The sequence below is a fragment of the Lissotriton vulgaris genome, chromosome 1_1 (genome assembly GCF_964263255.1).
Source record: "Lissotriton vulgaris chromosome 1_1, aLisVul1.2, whole genome shotgun sequence".
Classification (NCBI taxonomy): Eukaryota; Metazoa; Chordata; class Amphibia; order Caudata; family Salamandridae; genus Lissotriton; species Lissotriton vulgaris.
Window position 1 is genome coordinate 360,637,163 of NC_141685.1, and position 21,017 is coordinate 360,658,179.

The window sequence follows — 21,017 nt, forward strand, 5'->3', positions numbered from 1 at the left end:
TTCAAATAAAAATGAAAAGGTACATGCTTTTGAATGCTATTATCCGGTTGCATCATTTTAACCGGTTGCCAGGGCTTTAAGTGGGCCGGGTCTCCTCGATTCTGATCACCAGCAGTTTATGAAAGGGGTCCTTGAAACGGGTCTCTATCGGGCTCAGCTTTGTGCCCTGCCACAGGTGGTCCGTTTTTTACCGGACTGCAGTGACAGCAGGCACATCGATGTGCACGTGCTCACACTTCTCACTGAAATTACGGGATGACCACATGCATGGTGAGCCTTGTAGGGGAAGGGAAATCCTTTAAAGAGAGTCATTTTCTCTCTGTGTTTCCCCTCTCTTTTTGAAACGCAGGAGCAGCAACAATATCATTGTGTCCCCAGCAATGGCTGCTCGTTGAGGGAGTGCCGGTGGGCAGTGGGCAGGGGAGGGGCAGCGTTGGGGGTTGTAAACTCAGGCTCACAGCCGACCAGAGTAATGTAAACAAATAAATAAATAAAACGAATGTCATTGCGCTCACTGAAACACCAAATGCGTGAGCCGGGGTTTACTCCCACCCCCCTGCCCCTCCCCTGCCCCGCCTCAACGCCCCGCTGCACTCCTTCCACGAGCCGCTACTGGTCCCCAGGGATTTTAAGTGGAAGCTTTTTCAATATTATATACAACAAGCCATAGTTGCTGAATATTTATCTTATGCAACTAACAACTATTGACAAAGCCAATAGTCCTGACTTGTTGTAGGTATGATGTTACTTGTTGTATCATATATTTGGATGCAATGACAGAAACAGCAAATACATGTCGGGCGGCACAGATTTTTACCCTATGGGCCAGATTTACAATTACTGGCACATCCCTGCATATCGGTAGGGATGTGCCAGTAATTGTGCGCCGCAGCTCCACCACCCTTGATGCGCCGCATTTACAATGCGGCGCACCATGGGGCAAAACGCACAGATGCATCACGCATCTGTGTCGTAAAAGCGGGGCATTGCTGGAGATGCGTCGCAAGCGCGACGCAGCTCCAGCAATGATCAGGGGGGCCCTATGTGCACAATGCTGCGTCAATCCTTACTCCTGCTTCAAGCAGGCACAAGGTTTTGAGGCAGCATGGGCCCAAAAGTGACTGAGTGAAATCTTGTAGATTTCACTCAGCCACTTTTGGGAGGCGTTCCTGCGCCGGAACGCCTTCCCCTGCGACGGTACGCCTCTTCTGGCGCAGCGGTTTACAACATGACGCATCTGGGAGATGCGTCACGTTGTAAATACCCCGCACCATGGTGCATCTTTTGCGCCACCGCTGCGTCACAAAAGTGACGCTATGGCTGCATAAAAGTGGCGCAAGGGGCTTGCAAATCTGCCCCTTTATGTTTTAAGCCATACCCTTAATGACATAGGCCACGCCCCCTTGAGAGAATCCCCAGTTTTTTCAACCCACATAAAGCCTTGCCGGTTGCATAATTATTTTTCAGCTGCATCATTATTACCACAGTGATGCCATTCAAATAATATTCTGCAGTGCTCTGAACTTTTTATTATGCACTAATCTGGAAACAACCAGTTAATATTGAGTAAGGAGGTCCATCTTTGTGAGACCGGTGCCTAGCTTTCCCGTTCTATGTGACTAATACAATCAACTTAACCCTTTAAGTGTGCCCGTCGGCCAACGGCCATTGCGAGCACTACCTCGGTAGTGCAGCGCACGTTCGTTGGCTGACGCGGCCCTGCCCAATCAATGGAACACCCCACACCGCTGCAGAATTTCTGCCGCGCTAAAGATGTTAATACAGCTATAAAATAGACTGACTTAATTCATTTGAGTATTTCTCTTTTTATCCATGTTACTGATATGCACACACAAGGTCCCTTGGTGTTTCCAAAGAAGATTCGAAGTCCCATGATGTCCCTTTTGCGATGTCACTTCTTGTGATGTCACATGCAAATTAGAGGAGCCTCACATCTTCCCTTTCGCCCAAGCCCCAGAAATCCTAGGACCGGTCCTGCTCGCCCTCCTCCCCCGAGCGGGCTGGCCTGCGAAATGCAGGGTGGAAGAGCCACGCCCTTGATACACAGGAATACTTCCAGGGCACCTGTCTCTGGGCGATTTAATCTAAGGCCATAACATTTTGGAACCTCATTTCATTTGATTCTTGTGTTCGTTTGTATCGAAATGGACATTTCTTCGTGGTAATTTATTTGTGTTCAATAAATTCATTCTAGCGTAACAGGATAGATTATGACAGTATGAAATTAATATGTTTTGTTTTTTAAATGTTATAGCCTTTTGCATGGTACTACAACAATGTTTGTACCGTGTTATTGTTTGTACTCTATCATATTCTGAAAACTGACAAACATTAGCAACTCAGCGGTAATTTTCCATTCCTGGGCAGCAGAACAGGTACAATAAGTACTGTCACGCAACCCACCACACTGGCCGGACCCACATTATTAGCCTTCTTTCTCTCTCCTCGTCGATGACCTTGCTCCCTTTCTACCTCCAAACTCTAAAACGATTTACAAGGTCAGAGAACTGAGGGAGATAACATTGCATCACAGGTTCTCCTTCCCGAATCAATGACAACCTTGAATTTCCTGGCTCATTGGGAGAATTGTCCCATGAAAATAAACTAGATAAAGAGAGCACCCCTGTTAATGCACCTGGCAAACAAATACATGATAGAAGATAAAGACATTGTACTGGAATTAAACAGCAGCTCTCTAGATGTCAATTCTATTCAGCTCCTCGCTCCCATGCAACAGCAGCAAAGCCATGTTTTGCTGGTCTTTGTCGTCCTCTAGCGGTCGTAATGAAAACAGAAGGGGAAAAACTGCAGACAAATTGCTGGTGTAAACGTTTGTTTCTCTGACGTCTAGTAGCTAGGGCTCATTTCCTTGTGGCTAACGAGAATTATTGTTAAAGCATGTATGCACATTTGTATAGCGCGCATTGAGCATTTAGTGAGAAAGCGTATTCACCCTTTAGTGAGGCTTCGTGGCGTTTTCAGCAGTCCGGAGGCTTCCCATGTCTATTGTATCTAAGGCAATTTGAGCTAAAAAATCGTCTTTATAAAACATCTGCAAAATATGTATGCAGAGTTTATTGGATAGGGCTCTTGTACAGAAGTCATAATTAGAGGCAAATAGAATATGCAGTATGACATTTGTTAATCCCCCCACCATTTTTTTCCAGATTTTGCTAGCTTCAGAACTTTGTGTGCTTTGCCACTGCTAAACGGTAGTAAAGCGTTTCCCCCTGAAACAGCCGCTGTGTATTGGAATTCCCTAATGGGTTTATAAAACTTCCTTAGAAGTCCAGTGTAAATGGAACACAGAATAAATCTGTGGCATGGAAGGGTAAATGCTTGCCACTTGCCTACAGCCTCCAGCTCCAGTTCCTGCTTGTTCCATTCTGATCGAGTGACACCGCAGCTGTTTGGGTTTTCCCTCTGGGGTTTTACCGACCATGTTTTTCCACTCACCGTTTTTACCGCCAAAAGAAGCCCTGCCCACCCCAGGACCAACTTAATGCAGGCCGCATTGAGACCATGCAGCGGACACGTGCCGACAAACTCGTCTGTGCCCTCTGTGCCTGAACCGCGCCCAGCGCCACAATCCGTGGCCCTTCAGCCCCTGAACATACACCATCGCCGAGCTCTACACCCTTGATCACAGATGCCCCAACAAACAATGCCAACCTGCCTACACATGCTCCACGCTATGACCTTTCACCTGCACACACTGCCACTTCACCTGCCACTGCTCACACACCAGCCCACTGACGACCCCCAAAGCCAAACACACCACAGACACCACCTGAACAAAAACACCAACTCACATGTGCCCTTTATAACACACGATCACTGTGCAAGCATTCGACTGAATGATCGGACCTCATCGCCACCTTTGCACCAGACATAGTCTTCCTCACTGAGACCTGGCTCAACCCCACATCTGCCCCCAGATACTGCCACAGTGATCCCCGATAGATATGAAATCACTCACCAGGAACGCACCCACAAGCCGGGAGGAGGAACAGCCATCATTCACGTTCAACAAATCCCTTTATGAGGAAAGGAAGCAGCTAAGATTCCTGGAGAAGCAATGGAGGCAATTGCCTTCCACTGACAATTTAGCCTTGCTTCGCACAGCAAGATCCAAATACCACAAGCACATCTTCCTTGAGAAAGCGACGCACTTCAAAACCCTCCTTGATTCCGCCAAAAATAGACCCAAAAAACTATTCGATCTCATCAAGACTCCGAGCTGCTCTCCCCCAACCTCCAAGGTGGAGGATTCTACAAAGAGAGCAGCGGATTTCGCTACTTTCTTCGATGGAAAGGTGAAATCACTTGTAGGTCAGGTTGCTCATCCTACACCTCCAGAGGAGCGCAAATCCTTAGCCATTTGGCAGAGCTTTGACCCCATATCTGAAGATGCCCTTCTCAAATGCATACGCGAAACAAAGCCCTCCAACCATTCGCTTGACCCTATCCCCAGTGCCATTGCCTTTGACTTCTATACCCATTCCCTCTCCTATTGGACCACTCTGATCAACCTCTCCCTCTGGCAAGGCTCCCTTCCTGTCCCCTTCAAAACTGGGCAGGTCACCCCTCTGCTGAAAAAGCCCACTGCTGATGCGAATGACCTCAACAACTTCCGCCCCATCACCAACCTTCCCTTTCTTGCGAAGATCACGGAAAGATGTGTAGCCAAACAACTCTCTCGTCATATCAAGGACAATGATCTTCTTGACAATTGTCAGTCCGGCTTCATCCAAAACTGCAGCACTGAAACAGCCCTACTGCAAGTGGTTGATGATGCGCTGAGGATACTCGACTCAGGGGGGTCCTGTCTGCTAATTCTCCTTGACCTCTCCGCAGCCTTCGACACTGTTAATCACAACACCCTCCTCAATATTCTTCAACAGAGAATGGGCATGGAGGGCACTGTGCTTAAATGGTTTACATCCTTCCTCTCTGACAGATCTCAAATGATCAAAATAGCGAACAGTCTTTCTTCTCCTGTGGCGGTGGGTCAAGGTGTTCCCCAAGGCTCTATACTTGCACCCACACTGTTTAATCTCTACTTAGAACCACTGGGAAACCTCCTAAGCAAATCCGGGATTCACTATCATCTCTATGCAGATGACACTCAACTCTACCTCAAGGGGTATACACCTGTTACAACGCAACTTTTACAACTACCTACCATTACAACGCAACTTTTACAACGCATACCATTACAACGCATTGCGCTGGGGGGCGCTCTAGGATAGGGAATAAGTTTAATTTACTATCCAACACCTTCCCTAGTGTCCACGGGGACTGGAGTTGGAATAGTAAATTATACTTACCACTATCCAGCACCTCTAAGCGCTATGCGTTGTAATGGTATGCGTTGTAATGGTCGCGTTGTAATGGTAGGTAGTTGTAATGGTATGCGTTGTAACGTCATACATCCCCTCAAGGTTGCCTCCACTCATGATCTCTCCATCCTAAGATCTACTCTTGACTCCATTCAAAACTGGATGTCATCTCATCAATTAATTCTGAATCCCTCCAAAACTGAATTCCTCCTCTTCTCCTCCTCACTCTCTCCTCCCCCGGTTCAATCATGGATGGATCAGATGAATCTACTAAACAACAAACCCATCATTGTCGACAGCGCAAAATCTCTTGGTGTCATTCCAGACAAAAAACTCAATCTAACTCCCCACATCAATTCTATTGCAAAATCTGCTCGCTACCAACTGCGCCTTCTTTGGGGAATCCGTCGCTTCTTCCCGGAGCAGGACCTTATAACCCTGGTGCAATCGCTGGTCCTCTCCAGACTAGACTACTGCAATTCTCTTCTTACTGGCCTCCCCAAATCTCACCTGTCCCCACTTAAGTCTGTCTTCCATTCAGCAGCTCGTTTCATCTATGGGGCCAAAAGAAGCGATCACATCACACCGTTGTTATCCACCCTCCGCTGGCTTCCCTTTGAGGCTAGAGCTATCTACAAGACCGCTTGTATCACCCACAAAGCCCTGCACTCCTCCTCTCCCCGCTACCTGGTGAATAAACTGAAACTCTCTGGAGGCTCTAGACCTTCACGCAATGCCGAGAATCTACTGCTTGAACCTCCCACTTTCAAGAAGGAAAGAACAATGGCCCAATCCTTTTCAGGCAACGCAGTGAGAATCTGGAACTCGTTTCCGCCTGAGCTCCGGACCACCGCCTCCTCCCAGGCCTTCAAAAGGGACCTCAAAGTTCTCCTCCTCCAGAGACACCTCCAAAAGTAATTCACGTCCTCTTGCTATTCGGAGGAAGACTTCACACTACTGATATTTTCTACTTTCCATGACCATGGGAGTGCCTTCCCAGTGTTTTCCTGTGGTGGGAGTGTCTGCCTTTTTGCAGTATTCTCCATGTACTTGTGTTCGGTGCCCTTTTGTAACGTGCACACAACACTTTGCCCTTATAACACACGGTTGCTACCTCTCACATGTTTTTACCTTTGATACTTGCACAAGTGCCACCTTGCCTACGTAACGCCTGTTCTTGTGCCTAGCACTTATTGCAGTATTATACCTCAAATTATACTCTGTTTTCTCTTTTAACTGCACACTTGTCACTTTTCCTCTTGTGCACTTTTGACTACCTCATGTATTTTTTTGTTGTTCACAATTTTTACTACCTCAAGTATTTTGTTTGCTCACAATTGTCACTATTACCTTTACTACCTCATGTATTTTTGGTTGCTCACAATTTTTACTACCTCAAGTATTTTGTTTGCTCACGATTGTCATTATTACCCTTACTACCTCATGTATTTTTGGTTGCTCACAATTTTTACTACCTCATGTTTTTGTTTGCTCACAATTGTCACTATTACCTTATGTAACGTAACGTATGCTTTTGTAATCTGCTCTTTTGTAATGTTTCTCATTATGTTTCATTTCTGTTCCTAATGTGAAGCGCTCTGACGCCCTCGGGTAAAGTCCGCGCTATATAAAAATGCATAAATAAAATAAATAAATAAATACACCATACAGCATAGCACCACCACCACCGACACGACCAGCACCCCCTAGGAACAGCAGTTCCCAAACTGTGTGTCGCGGCTCCCTGGTGTGCCGTGAAAACTAGCCAGGGGCGCCACGAACAGATGAGCACACAGTTTGGGAATCAGTAATTAATCGTATGTTGCACTTATGTGAATCTAAATTAAACACTGCTCTGTGTGATCAGGCCTGCAGTGGTTGCCCTGGGCCATTGGAGGGCAGTGCAACCTCACTTTCAAGACGTCTAGTATCAGGCTGCAGGGAGACGAGGATATTTCAATGCATTTGCTTTCGCGCTGGTGGTAAATACGGAAGAGCTTGTCTGCATTCGTGGAGTTCCACTGAGTCAGACTGCCCACAGAGTTGGTCCTGCACTGGTTTCCTGCTGAGTTCTCAGCAAGCAGCAAAGGCTGGTGACTGTCCCTTCATGATGGATTGCCGTCTCTCTCCTTTTGCTGTTCTACTCGAGGGTCTTTGCCCAGAATTGATACTCAACCCAGACTCTACTAAGGTCTTTCAAAATGTTAAAGCTGCTGCTGAGGCCTTAGCGCCAGAGATAGGTGGTAAGATAAAGTATCTCTTTGCTAAGAGGCACATTTATTATTTGTGCACATATTCAGAAAAGGGTGGGGGTGGAAGGTGAGGAGCAAGGGATATGTTGTCTTTTATTACAAATATTTACACAATTTATGGAGCTTAGAAACACAGACGTTTGTCCACAATTGCATGGTTTTTACCTGATAGAAACCAGGGCTAACATCCAGGTCTCTAAATTCCAAGGCTGCTTTAGGATTTATTTATTTTTAGGTAAAACAAATCTGCTTATTCACTTTAGAAAATAAGTTTCAGTTATGCGTCTTTACAGTCCGACATACTATTGTAAGTAAACAATTCTTCATCACACCTTTCCTTTAGCTCCCTATTGTGCCCTTCTTATTCTCTTTCCTGAATCTAGACCGATCAACAGGGAGGTGCCCAGCGCACAGAAGCAGCTCTGACCATCAAATCAAATGAGATAACATTGAATTTGCAGGAATACCACATGCATTGCCTGCGCCCACTCTAATGTTTTTTATTTGCCTTTTCTGTTTGCCAAAAAGTGCTGCAGACTTACTCCAAACCTTGATTGTGCTTGACTGTGTCCAGATAATGTTCGTTTTAATTCTTTTTTTTTATTGTCCTCATTTTACACATTTTATTTAAAAGGAAATGGGAATAAACAACCAGACAACAGTGGTCCCTATCAATAGTAATATCCAATGTATATTTGTTTGCAAAAGTCAAGTGAATATTTAGTTCGGCAAGCTATGGTATATTTATTCAGTTTCTCACAAGTGTTTGTAATTAATTTTTCTGTCAAACAGGCTGTGGTGCGCATGCCAATATCTTGAAGGCATGCACACTGACGTGCATTTACAGTTCACTTCTCTGAGAACACTATGTCCCTCCAATGAGTCCAATCAGTCGTTGACACAGCATGGGGCTCTGCAGTGGCCAGAATAGGATTACACATATGATATATAATACCTTCACCTTCATCCCAATTATTTTCAGGGAAAAACATGAAAGTACTACAGAGAATGAGGCTACATTCACCACCCGCCAAAAAAATGGTAACATAATGGGGAGCCGTGGCCACCAGTCAATAGGTAAAGGAAGCCTCAGGTTGGAAAAATTTGAGAACCACTGCCTTAGGAACATCTTAACTTCAAGCTCCACACGGACGACAAGACAATCATCAGAGGCACCCTCATTACCGACCCTCAGGCCCGCACTCCAGCTTCTGAAGCACCAGCACAGACTTCATTTTACCCTAGCCTTAGACTCCAAGAACTACATCTTCATAGGTGACCTAAATTCCCACATTGACGACCACAATGACAAAACCATCACACACCTCAGCAGTATGAGCAGCCTCAGATTGACCCAGATCATCTATGACCCAACACACACTGCAGGACACATGCTGGACCCAATTTTCACCTCCAGCAACCATGTCAAATACAGGTATGTCACAGACCTCATATGGACTGATCACTCCATTGTCTGCTTCAGCATCTCTAGCCCCCACACCGCCACCCTCAAGATTACCAATGCCCCCACCAGAGGTGGAATAAAATCTCAGAGACCAACTTGGGGAACGCCCTCAACAACTCTAACCCTGCTACTGCTACCTACCTCAAACAGGGAGTGAAAAACATCAACTCCTGGATCACCAATTGCTCAGACAACATTGGCCCCATCAAGAGCAACATCCAGAGAAAATCCTCTAAAAAGACACCCAAGAACTCCGAACAGTGAAACGAGGCAGCAAACAGTTGGAGAGGAGATGGTGCACCAGCAAGGACACCTCTGACAGGGCAGCCTTCAAGACCTCCCTCAACCTCTACCACCGCTTGCTGAGGGCAAGAGAGAGGACAACAACCAGTGCCACACGCATCAAAGTCAGAGCCAACAACACAAAGGAACTTTTCAACATTGTTAAGAAATTCTCCAAACCGGCTGCCAGTGAAAACAACCTCACACCTTAAAGGAGCTGCGCAACAACCTCACCCACTTCTTATACGACAAGGTCGCAACCATATACAGAAACTTCAAACCACAACCCACATTTCTGACTTCCTCAACAGATACGCCACCAACATAACTGGCATGAACCACACACTGACCCCCTGGAACATTCTCTCCACCCAGGTCACCACCTCCACCACGAAATCCATCCACTCTGGAGCTCCCACAGACCCATGCCAGCACCACATCTTCAACCTTGGAAACCAAAGGATTGGCCAGGAACTTATCACCCTACTCAATACCTCTATCGCCACTGCAACATTTCCCGACACCTAGAAACATAACAAAGGCAGGCCACTACTCAAAAAACCCTCTGCCGACCCCACCAGACTCAAAAACTACCGACCAATCTCCCTGCTCCCATTCCCAGAAAAGATACTGGTAAATATCATCAACAATCAACTCATGACACACCTGTAGCAGAATAAGATACTCAATGCCTCCCAATCTGGCTTCCACAGCAATCACAGCACCGAAGCCTCCCTGATTGCAGCCACCAACGACATCTGAACCCTCCTCAACAGAAGAGAAACAGCAGTTTTGCTCCTCCTCAACCTCTCGGCAGCCCTTGACACCATATCCCAACACACACTGATCGAAAGACTCCACCAGATCAGCATCCAAGGGGACGCGCTCAGATGGATCACCTCCATCCTCACCAGAAAAACCCAGAGGATCCGCCTCCCATCTTTCACCTCTAAACCCAAGGAGATCACCTGCGGTGTCCCCCAGAGCTAATCCCTCAGTCCCACACTCTTCAACACATATATGACCCCACTGGCCAACATCGTCAGATCCCATAGTCTCAACATAATTTCCTATGGATACAACACCCAACTCATCCTCTCACTCACCGACGACCCCACCACCACCATAACCAAATTCCAAGGATGCATGACAAACTTTGCCGACTGGATGAAGAACGGCTGCCTGCAGCTGAACTCAGACAAGATGAAATTACTGATCTTTGCCTACAGCAGGAACACACTGAACAATTCCTGGTGGCCATCAGACCTAGGACCCGCACCCATTCCCTCCAACCACACCAGAAACCTCGGATTTATCATTGACAACAAGCTCACCATGAACTCACAGATCAACGCCGACTCCTCCACCTGCTTCCTCACTCTGCACCTGCTACTCAAGATCTTCAAGTGGCTACCCCGACGCATGAGAAGCACCTTGACAGAAGCCCTCATCAACAGCGGACTGGAAGACGGGAATGACCGATGGCACAGATTCTACAGAGACTTCAGACCATACAGGACTCCACAGCCAGATTCATCTTTGGCTTTCCTCGATGAACTCAAATCGCACCCCACCTTAGAAAGCTCCACTGGCTCTCCATACAGAAGAGATGCCAATTCAAGCTGTTGACCCACACACACAAGGCTCTGCACAACCAAGGACCCGCCTACATTAACCACCACCTGAACTTTCACCAACCATCGAGAAAACTATGCTCCGACTCCCTTTCACATGCCCATACTTCCCGGATCACAACAAAGTCCTGGAACAGCCTCCCCACGCACCTCCAGACCATCACCTAATTTCTGAAAATCTGAATAGCCCTCAAGACCTGGCTGTTCAAATAAGCCTCCAGGGCCTGCAAGTGCCTGGGTACCCTAATGGGTGATTAGTCGCACTTTACAAATCCTAACTGATTGATTGAAATGTCATAGTGGTCTGCAGGATGACCGTACACCACTGACATATGTGACCCAAAATGACATTGCTGCCAGGAACACCAATGCACTTTGCCTGGCCTGCAATTAAAATACAGTAACACATGGAAGAGGAAATATTCTTTGCCATATTGAAAAAAGCATATTTTATATATTCATAAGTCACGTCTAAAGTGTGCTTTGAAACCCCTCAAGGCAGGGTGCTAATGTATTAATAAAGGGTACATGCCATTTTGGGCTTTGTGTGCCTTAATAATGAAATACAACCCAAACGTTAAATTCACTGTGTACACTGTGCTGGAAGTTTCCATGAACAAACCTAGAAGTGATTAAAATATTTGTTCTACATATCCCCCTGAGAACATTTGAGAAAAGTAATTCAGAGCTATCTCCTAATTAATTTTCAAATTCTGATTTAATTGTGAAACCTGATTTTTGATAATTTTAATACAAAAGTAACTTTGGTAAAAAGTACTTTGGGGTTGCGTGGCCAAGATTGCGGCGTGAGCGGACGGAATGCTCCCGAGCTCCCACGGACGGCCTGTATAGCACCAGCTTTAGGACTGCTTTAGCATACATCGACTGAAGCAGAGGTGGCGTCCATGTTTGGGGGCCCTCTGGGCATCTTCAGCAGCAGGCGGAGGTTGCGGGTGAGGAGTCTAGTGCCCGAAATCTGGAGGTGCCCGGCCCGCGGCCTCACTATGGGGGAGGAGCACTGCAGCAGCGCCTAGCTGGAGGACTCCGGAGGGGTGCAGTGACAGGCCGCTCGATCTGACTGTGGCGGAGTGAGCACTGGTGGCCTGGCGTTGGTTGTGGTGACCCGGGGGGTTGCAGATTGATGAGACATCGTGGCAGAGACCCTGAGTGACGGCGAAGCATAGTGCCTGGGCCGCCATCTTGTGGAGGATGCCATCCTAGGTCTGTGGTGGCGAGGGAGCAGACCAGCCGGGACCTTTCCCCCCAGCGAGAGAGAAGCAGGAGGCGGGCCTCCCTGCGGTGTTGCCAGTGCCCTGAGATACTGGTGGAAGGTGACGCGGCGGCAGTTAAGTGGGGGGCCTCCAACTGGCCCTGTGAGACACTGGGAGTGAAGGGGCCGTTGCTGGAAGAGGAGGAGAGCAACACGACCCAGGCCTGGGAGGCCCTCCTGCATCACAGTACTGAAAGAGTCTGATAGCTGTCGGTGGCTGTGGCGCAGCTCTGATCGGAGCTAGGGGTCACTCTAGAGAAGCATGAAGGGCTGCATTCTACCTGAGGCGCTTTCTGTTGGGCCCAGGCTTGTGAGGCTTTGGAGCGCGACTCCCCCCCCCCTCCGAGCGCAGTGACGGACGGCGCGACCTCTGCAGGTCGAGACAGTGGCTCAAGGAGTATAAGGGACACAACGTGGGCCTTGAAGAGTATACGCCAGCATCGGCGGGCTGGAAGTTTGGAGACTGGAACATACATGCAGCGTGGGTCTGCGATTGACCCTGAATGTCGGCTTGGGCCACACTCTGGGGTAAGAGCACCACGCTTGGAATTGTGAGCTGGGGACTTGTGCTGTTGGGAACCCGACGGGGGTCCGGTGAGTGGTGAACTGCCGTGGCTCCTGAAATGCTGTGCAGGGGACGTGAGCGGGAATGGGCATTGTGGATTTACAGAGGCCTCTACTGTTAAACACGCGTCGTTCTGCTGGGGTTGCGGTCTTGTTTGTGACGGGCAAAGTCCTAGAGGTCCTGTTGGGAGCTGCAGCATTGGGCCGGTTGGAACGGCGCAGTGTGGGGAGGGCTCCGGTCTGAGGAGCATGGCAGCGCCGGGAGTGGGCGATGTCCACTTCCAGGGGGCTCAGAGACAAAACAGTGAAGGATCTCTTTGCTAAGGTTCAAGCGAACCAGCAACGTGATGCCATGGCATCTGCCTCAAAACAGTCGCCTTCGGAGGTTGAGGCCGACTCGGAACCTATCACTAAGGCCTTTCTGGAGTCTTTGTTCATGTCCTTGCGAGAAGAAATCCACACCCTTAAGAAGGAGTTCGCAAGTGAAATCAGGGAGATTCGTAGGGATGTTGATGGAATCGGGGAACGGTTTGCTGAGCTGGAGACCAAGAGCGATAGCAAAGACACTAAAAACGCAGCTTTGCAGCAAGAAATCCTATGGATTCCCGACCAGCAGGTTGATCTTCGGACTCACCTAGAAGATTTGGAGAACCGCTCATGGCGGCATAATGTTAGAGTTCGGAATGTGACATTGACCGACGAAACAAAGGATCTGTTTTGCTTCACGACGGAACTCTTTAACCACATACTGGGACGTCCACTGGAGTCGTAACTGCTCCTTGATAGAACTCATCGTGATGGGCCCCCACGGGCTTCCTCGGTGCCCCCACCAGATATTCTGGTCTGTATACAGGACTTCCACCCGAAGGAGGAGATCCTCCAGAGGGCCAGGCAGATGCATCCAGTAACATTTCAGGGTCAGTCGCCGGTTCTATTCCACGATCTCTTGGCTCTTACTTTGCAGAAACGCAGACTTTTTAAACCTAAGAATGTTTCTTATAGCTGGGGCCACCCATTCCGTTAGGCCTTTAACTTGGACAATAAACTTTGTCAGCTGCGATCAGTTTCCGAACCTTGCCGATTGCTAGGCATTGATCTACCTGCCGAAGAGTGCGAGGGAGCGAACCAGGGCACCGTCACGTATGACTCCAAGCCCCAGTGGCGACAGCAGGGTAGACGGCGACGAGTGAAGAAACCCCCGGCAGCTGTGATCGCGGAGGGCCAGCGAGCCGCAGTGGAGGCGGTTGCATTGGACAGTAATCCGTCTCCGACTGGCTGATTTCAGTGAACTACTTAGGCCGATTGTTTATTTTCTTTGCTGTTTAGGTCGTTGGTGGGAGGGGGGACCTATGGAAGTACACTAGACTACCCCATTTCACCACTCTTCCATTCATCTGGGGGTGATGGACAATATGGATATGCGTTTCCTGTTTCGTTTTGGGGTTTTCTTTGGGGAGGGGTTGTTGGGGGGAGGGTATGGCTGTTCCAAGTCCACCGAGCAATAGAGGGAGGGCCGGTGCCCTGTGCGCGAGTGCCATGGGGAGGTAAGATGTGCATGGCCCGTCTCACTTGCAGACAGATCTATCCCATTAGCATCTTATGACCCTTACTACGTAGATGCCGGCCACTGAACTTAAAGTCCTTACGTTAAACATGATGGAGTTGAACAACCCGGTGAAGCGCAGGGCCGTGCTCTCCCTCTTAGAGCACTCCCAGGCGGATATATGCCTCCTAAAGGAGACACATTTGTTACAGAAAGATTGCCATCGCCTCAGATCCCGTAGTTTCCCATCACAGTTCTTTTCCTCTGCTGCTACGAAAACCGCAGATGTCGCAATCCTAGTGGCCCAGAGATTTCGGGGTAAGGAGCTGCATAAAGGGGTGGAGATAAAGGGGGGGCTATTGACGTACAGATTTTCCTTGGGCTCCTCCATGTTCACTATTGGTTCTGTTTGCGCTCTTAATGAGGGTCAGGAGAGGTTTTTCCATCTCGCTATTACAGAGGCCTCCAATACAATGGGCCATCATGTTTTACTGGGTGGGGATCTTAATCTGGTTTTCGACAACACTTTGGATAGGTCATGCCAGCGTACTTCCCAGACAGGTGCTCTCACCACAGAGGGGCTCGCTCGCCTGCGCGAGGTAGGTCTGGTGGATCTGTGGCACTGCTTTCACCCTCGGAGTCGGGAGTACTTATACTACTCTAATGTACACAAAACATATGCTCGCTTGGATTATCTGTTGGCTTCCCCTTCGGTGCAAGCACTCATGACCGCTGTCGACATTGGGATTGCTTCTCTTTCAGATCACTCGTCGGTGACCGTCCCTCTCTCCCTTCCGTCTACCCCACTCGCGACACGACATTGGCGATTACGAGAAACGCTGTTACATCGCTAGGAGGTGGCTACACAAATCCAACGAATTATAGCTGACTATCTCACACACAATGGTAATACGGACACTATGCTAGCGACACAGTGGGCAGCACTGAAAGCGGTTCTACGGGATGAGCTTATTGCAAACTGACAATATTGAGCGCGCGTAAGAGGGAGGAGCTCACTCAGCAGACACGAGTGTTGGAGCAAATGCACCAACAAACGGGGGCTTCCCGAGTTTGGAGGCAGCTTAATACAGTGCGGAAACAGTTGGCAGCAATAGATCAGGACCTGGCAGAATATGCGGCCATGAGACTGAAGCACGCATATTACACTGGTGGGGATCGGTGTGGGCGCTTGTTGGGTCACAAGCTGCGTAAAGTTCAGCAGCGCCAGACCGTGCAGGAGATTCTTTAACAGGGTGGCGGGCGAGTCATGGAAGATGCTGGCATTGGTGCTGCCTTTAGCGAGTTTTACGCCACTTTCTACGCTGGGTCCTCCATCGAGGCTTCTGCTGGAGAGTCCTTCCTCGACTCCCTTCCCCTTCCATCTCTCACGAAGAAGCAAGCTGACCACTTAGAGCGTGACATCAGGCCGGAGGAAGTCATCGCAGCTATCTCCCGCCTCAAGCTGGCGAAAACGCCAGGGCCAGACGGCTTCCCTGGGAGCTTCTATAAGACGTTCTGTGCACAGGTGGCCCCCCCTCTTACGGCCCTTTTTAACTCCCTCTCAGAACAGGGAGCGATCCCCAGAGATTTATTGGACGCTACTATCGCTGTCATTCCTAAACCGGGAAAAGACCGCTCGCAATGTGGGGTGTATCGTCCTATATCTCTCCTTAACGTTGATCTCAAATTATATACTAGCGGCCCGTCTTGCGCCATACATGTTTGGCTTGCTCGACCCGGATCTAGCGGGTTTTATCCCAGAACGCCAAACCTCTGATAATAACAAGAGGGCCCTACATCTGTTGGAGAAAGCTACACGTACGCAGAGGGAATTTATGATGCTGCAATTGATGCAGAAAAGGTGTTTGATCGGGTCCATTTGCCCTACCTGGAAAGAGTCTTGGAGAAGGTGGGGATGGGGGAGAAGTTCCGTACCTACATCATGAATTGCTGTAAATTTCCAACTGCGACGGCCCGAGTTAATGGTCGTATTTCCCCCCGGTTTGCTATGGAGCGGGGCACGAGGCAGGGGTGCCCCCTGACACCCCTACTCTTCACTCTATACATGGAAACTTTGGCACAGAGGTTAAGTCTTAACCCGAGAGTACGGGGAATCAAGTTTGGCTGCTATGTTCACACCATCAGTCTTTACGCTGATGATGTTCTGCTCTCTTTCTCCCACCCGAGGGAGTTGTTGCTTGCATGCCAGGAGGTCCTGGAGGCTTTTGCTCAAGCAGCAGGTTTTAAGGTTAACATGAGCAAATCCATGGCCCTAGATCAGTCTTTAGAGGGGCCCACGCGGAAGTTCTTACAGGGATCCTTTCCTTTCCAGTGGACTACTGAGGTGATACCGTACTTGGGGATCCAGCTGGCTCCCACACTCCCAGCCACGGTTAGCATTAATTATGCTCAGTTGCATCAGAAAATTAGGCAAGACCTGGGAGATGGAGGCACTTCCCTTCGTCCTGGTTGGGTAAGGTGGCAGCTGTAAAGATGACAATCCTTCCCCAGATCCTATATTTGTTCCGCACCATTCCCCTGCAGCCACCAGTTGGCTGGATTCAACAGACACAGTCCGAGCTGGCCCAGTTTATTTGGACTGGTAGGAAACCACAGCTAAAGGCGCGACTAGCAACACTTCCTCTGGAGGGAGGGGGACTTGGCTTCCCAGACCTGCTCCTCTACTTTCAAGCGGCCCGACTGCCCTTTCTTGTGGAGTGGAGTAAATGGGAGTCTGAAAAGCACTGGCTCTTTCCGGACCAAGTGGTGGCAGGTCGGCCACTCCAAGAGATTCCTTTTCTCCGTAGGCAACACAGACCCCACCAATTTGTACGCCTCGCATATTACAAGGGTCTCCATGGAAGTCTGGGATCGCACCAATGTCAAGCATAAACTCACTTCCTTTCCGTAACCTCTTACACCTTTGATGGATAATCCTGACTTTACCCCAGGAATGGACTCAGTAGCCTTCGCGAGCTGGTGTCCAGCTGGGTGTAGGTTCCTATTCCATTTCTACGAAGAAGAGGGTGTCATTCCATTTCCTCTTTTTCGGCAGGAATATAGCCTCCCGGAATCAGAGAGACTTAGATATTTACAAGCACGGTACTGGGCACTTAGCGACCATGTACGCCCTATGGCTGACATGCGGCTACTGCCGTATGAGCACTGGTTGATCACCCGCAAATCTGACAAAAAACTAATTTCAGACTTATACAAGATGCTACAAGCTAAGTACACACATATTTATAGTGCCGGGAAGGCACGCTGGGAGAGGGAGCTGGGGAGGGTACTTAGCATTAAAGAATGGGAGGGCGTCTACTATAGGGCTCGGCACTCTGCATATCACATGGGTCTCACGGACACACTCACTAAGGTAGCAACCTACTGGCACTGTACTGCTGAACGACTTCACTCGATGGATCATTCTAGAGAGGCCACATGCTGGCGAGGGTGTGGTGTGATAGGCACGTTAGTACACTTGTTCTGGGACTGCGTCCATCTTCAAGAGTATTGGAAACAAATTCTGGACGAGGTCGATGCACATTTTGACATAGAGATTCTATGACTCCCTTGCTAGGCCTGCCAAACCCAATCGCTTACCCGCTGCGCTCCCGTAGAGGCCGCCTGATTGCTATTGCTCTAGGCTCTGCCATTCAAAATATCCTCTCCCATTGGCGCACTGCACATGTCCCCACCTTTCAGGGTTGGCCCCATCTCTTATGCCATGCGTTGGGTATGGAGAAGCTTTCTCTGACACTGGCAGGAGAGGGTGCTAAGTATTCAGAGCTGTGGCGACCCTGTCTGTCGCTGTTGGCCTTGGAGTTTCGGGAGGTAACCTGCCCACGCTATCTGCGCTTACTGCGTCTATCTGATATGGAAGAGCCGACAATGAGTTAAAGGGAATAGGCTCCAGGACGATATGAGTGGTGGACTTGGAACAAGGGAGGAGGGTGGACTGAGGGGTTTTGGGTGGGTGTTTGGGGGCTTTGGTTGATTTTGGTTTTTCCTATATCTAATGTTGATTCTTTGCACTCACAATGCACCATCTATTGGGTCTATTTCTACAGCATGGCATGGCCCTGAAATTAAATGAAATGAAAAGAAAATTGATAAAGCGCGATAGCTACCCTGAGGCATCCTAGCGCTACAGTAGAGTAAGTGGCCCTGTCCGTTTCTTTTGAGCCTTGTATCTCGCATTGCTATGAGTGTTGGGGGCCATCTGGTTACAGGTTTTTCACGTATGTGCTATGATCTTTCAATAAAGAGATTTAATACTAAAAAGTACTTTGGGCTGCCTGAGCAAGAATTGACTTAAATCCAGTTCTGTCGCTCATAATACTCCAGAGCTAGAATACATATATGCGATTTGGATCTTTAAAACCCTGGCTCAGAATACAATTGCCTGCTTCTAAGCTTAAGAGGTCAAGGTGGTGTTAACTACTGTCCGCTTACCAGGGATTAGGTATCTGAGAGCAGACAGGAATATCTGATAGAACAAAGGAGAGCCTCACCACTTCGTCCATTTCATCCCAGTGATCCTCCTAGATGGCCAGGTTCCAGCCACAGTGGGAATGACAGCCAGTTTGGACCCTGTGAGGTGAGAGGGGAACTCTTCTAAATAGGGAGGCGACAAGAGAGCTGAAGGCATGGATGGCTGGTGGCCGACGTATTCTGCCATTTTGAAATTGGGGCTCCTCTGTAACTTGACAGAAAGACACGGAAATGCTGCAAAAAGGAAGTGGAATAGACAACAAAGTAACCAGGACTTGGTAGGAAACATCCTCCAGTCACTGGCTAGGGCACAGCACAAATTTGGCACTTCACTGCTACCTCCTCAGAATATTCCTGAACATGGGAAGACAACACCTGAAGAAGAGAGCCCTGGTGGACAAAAGAATACTCTTGACTTCTTCTGGAAAAAGAGGACTCAAGAGACTTAAGGAATCCTGACTCTTGCTTGCACTAGAGACTGGAAATGCTCTCCAATGGTTAAGTGGTTAGCTTCCTGGTTGCCTGTTTCAGGAACACAAAAGCCAGAAGGGGTCCAAACTCCAAGAGGACCCACCCAGCTAAAGAAATATGCACCCTTCAGGAGTCTTGACTGGAGAGAGACCTAGTGCCAAGAACACTGCCCTGAAGAGTTAGGGACTTAAGAACTGACAAGAAGGAACTTTCCCAGCAGCTGCCAAAAAGTGAGCCTCAGCCATTTTGTCACCTATGGAGGACTATAGCAAGATATTGAGGTTGCCCAGGGATATCACACTAAGGCAGACAAAAACAAAGCAGGTTCATCTTACTAGGAGCTTTTTGTCGCGCTGAAAACAGGTTCACAAGGACCTTATAGTAAAAACTTCCAGCCGTGCCCCGCTGGAGGATTTTAGGCAGGGCTGGACGGGCAGTAGTGGGCACCTAGCGTTTCAACAGCAGGCTGCTAGAATGGGGGCTGGTTTTAGACCCCTGGGGGCTGTTTTTGTCACCGAGGGCCGGTTTTGCAGCATAGCTTCAATATCAGCCCCCAGCAACAAAAGCGGCACAAAGCTTTCTGCTAGCATGCCCTGTGAGATCTTGCACCATTGGCATGGGTCTTCCTTCCACTTTTGCCTTTGTCTCCCGTGGTTTTGCTGTGTGTTGGACTTAGTTTGCTGGTCTAGAAGCTTTGGGCACTTTGCCACTGCTGTTCACTGCCAAATTGCAAGTGCTCCATTTGTAAATTGTTGTTATGGATTAGTGATTCCATGATTGACATATTTGATTTACTTGACAAGCCCTAGTATAGTACACTGTGTGTGCCCAGGTTTGTGTATTGCATGTGTGGCTTTTGGATGACAGGGGCTGGAGAGGGCCTGCGACTCCAGAAGTCTGATGAGTCATGGCTGGGTTGGGCTGAGTAGATATGCGCTGCATTTAGAGTAGGGGGAGGAGACTTCCTTATCACCTGAATGGGCCTGGTCTACCTTCTACAATGCTGTATCCACCTCCTGCCAGGAAGCTGCACCAGTGAGGACAGAACTGGTTTTGGCTGGGTACAGACACTCTCTGCCTTCAGAGAACAAAGGATTTGTGTGTATAAAAAGTGGGGCCCAGACTTTTAGATCAATTCTGGGAATCAAGAGAAACCTTTTGCCAAGGAGAAGAGCCGGAGAAGCTGAGGAAGAATACTGCCTCTGTGCTGTTTGCTATCTGGGGTTGGCTTGAGGTGGCTACTTGCTGCCAAGGAAAAGGAGAAAAAGGACTTTGCTGTTTGCTTTGTCATCTACTTGACGAAGAAGATCTCCAAGGGCTTGAAATTGAGCCTGCCTCCTCTTCTGAAGTCTCAGGGACACAAATACTTAATTTCTTCTGTCTCAATCAATCAATCAATCCATACAATTTTAAAGTGCACTACTCACCCATGAGGGTCTCAAGGCGCTGTGGGGGAAGTGTGCTGCTACTGCTCGAATAGCCAGGCTGCTACTGCTCGAATAGCCTGGTCTTGAGGAGCCTCCTGAAGGTTAGTAGGTCCTGGATCTGCCGTAGGAGAATGGGGAGGGTGTTCCAGGTCTTGGCGCTGAAGTGGGAGAACGATCTGCCGCGGGTGGTCTTTGGATGCGGGGGACAGTGGGGAGGGTGAGGTCGGCAGAGCGGAGCTGTCGGTTCGGGGTGTA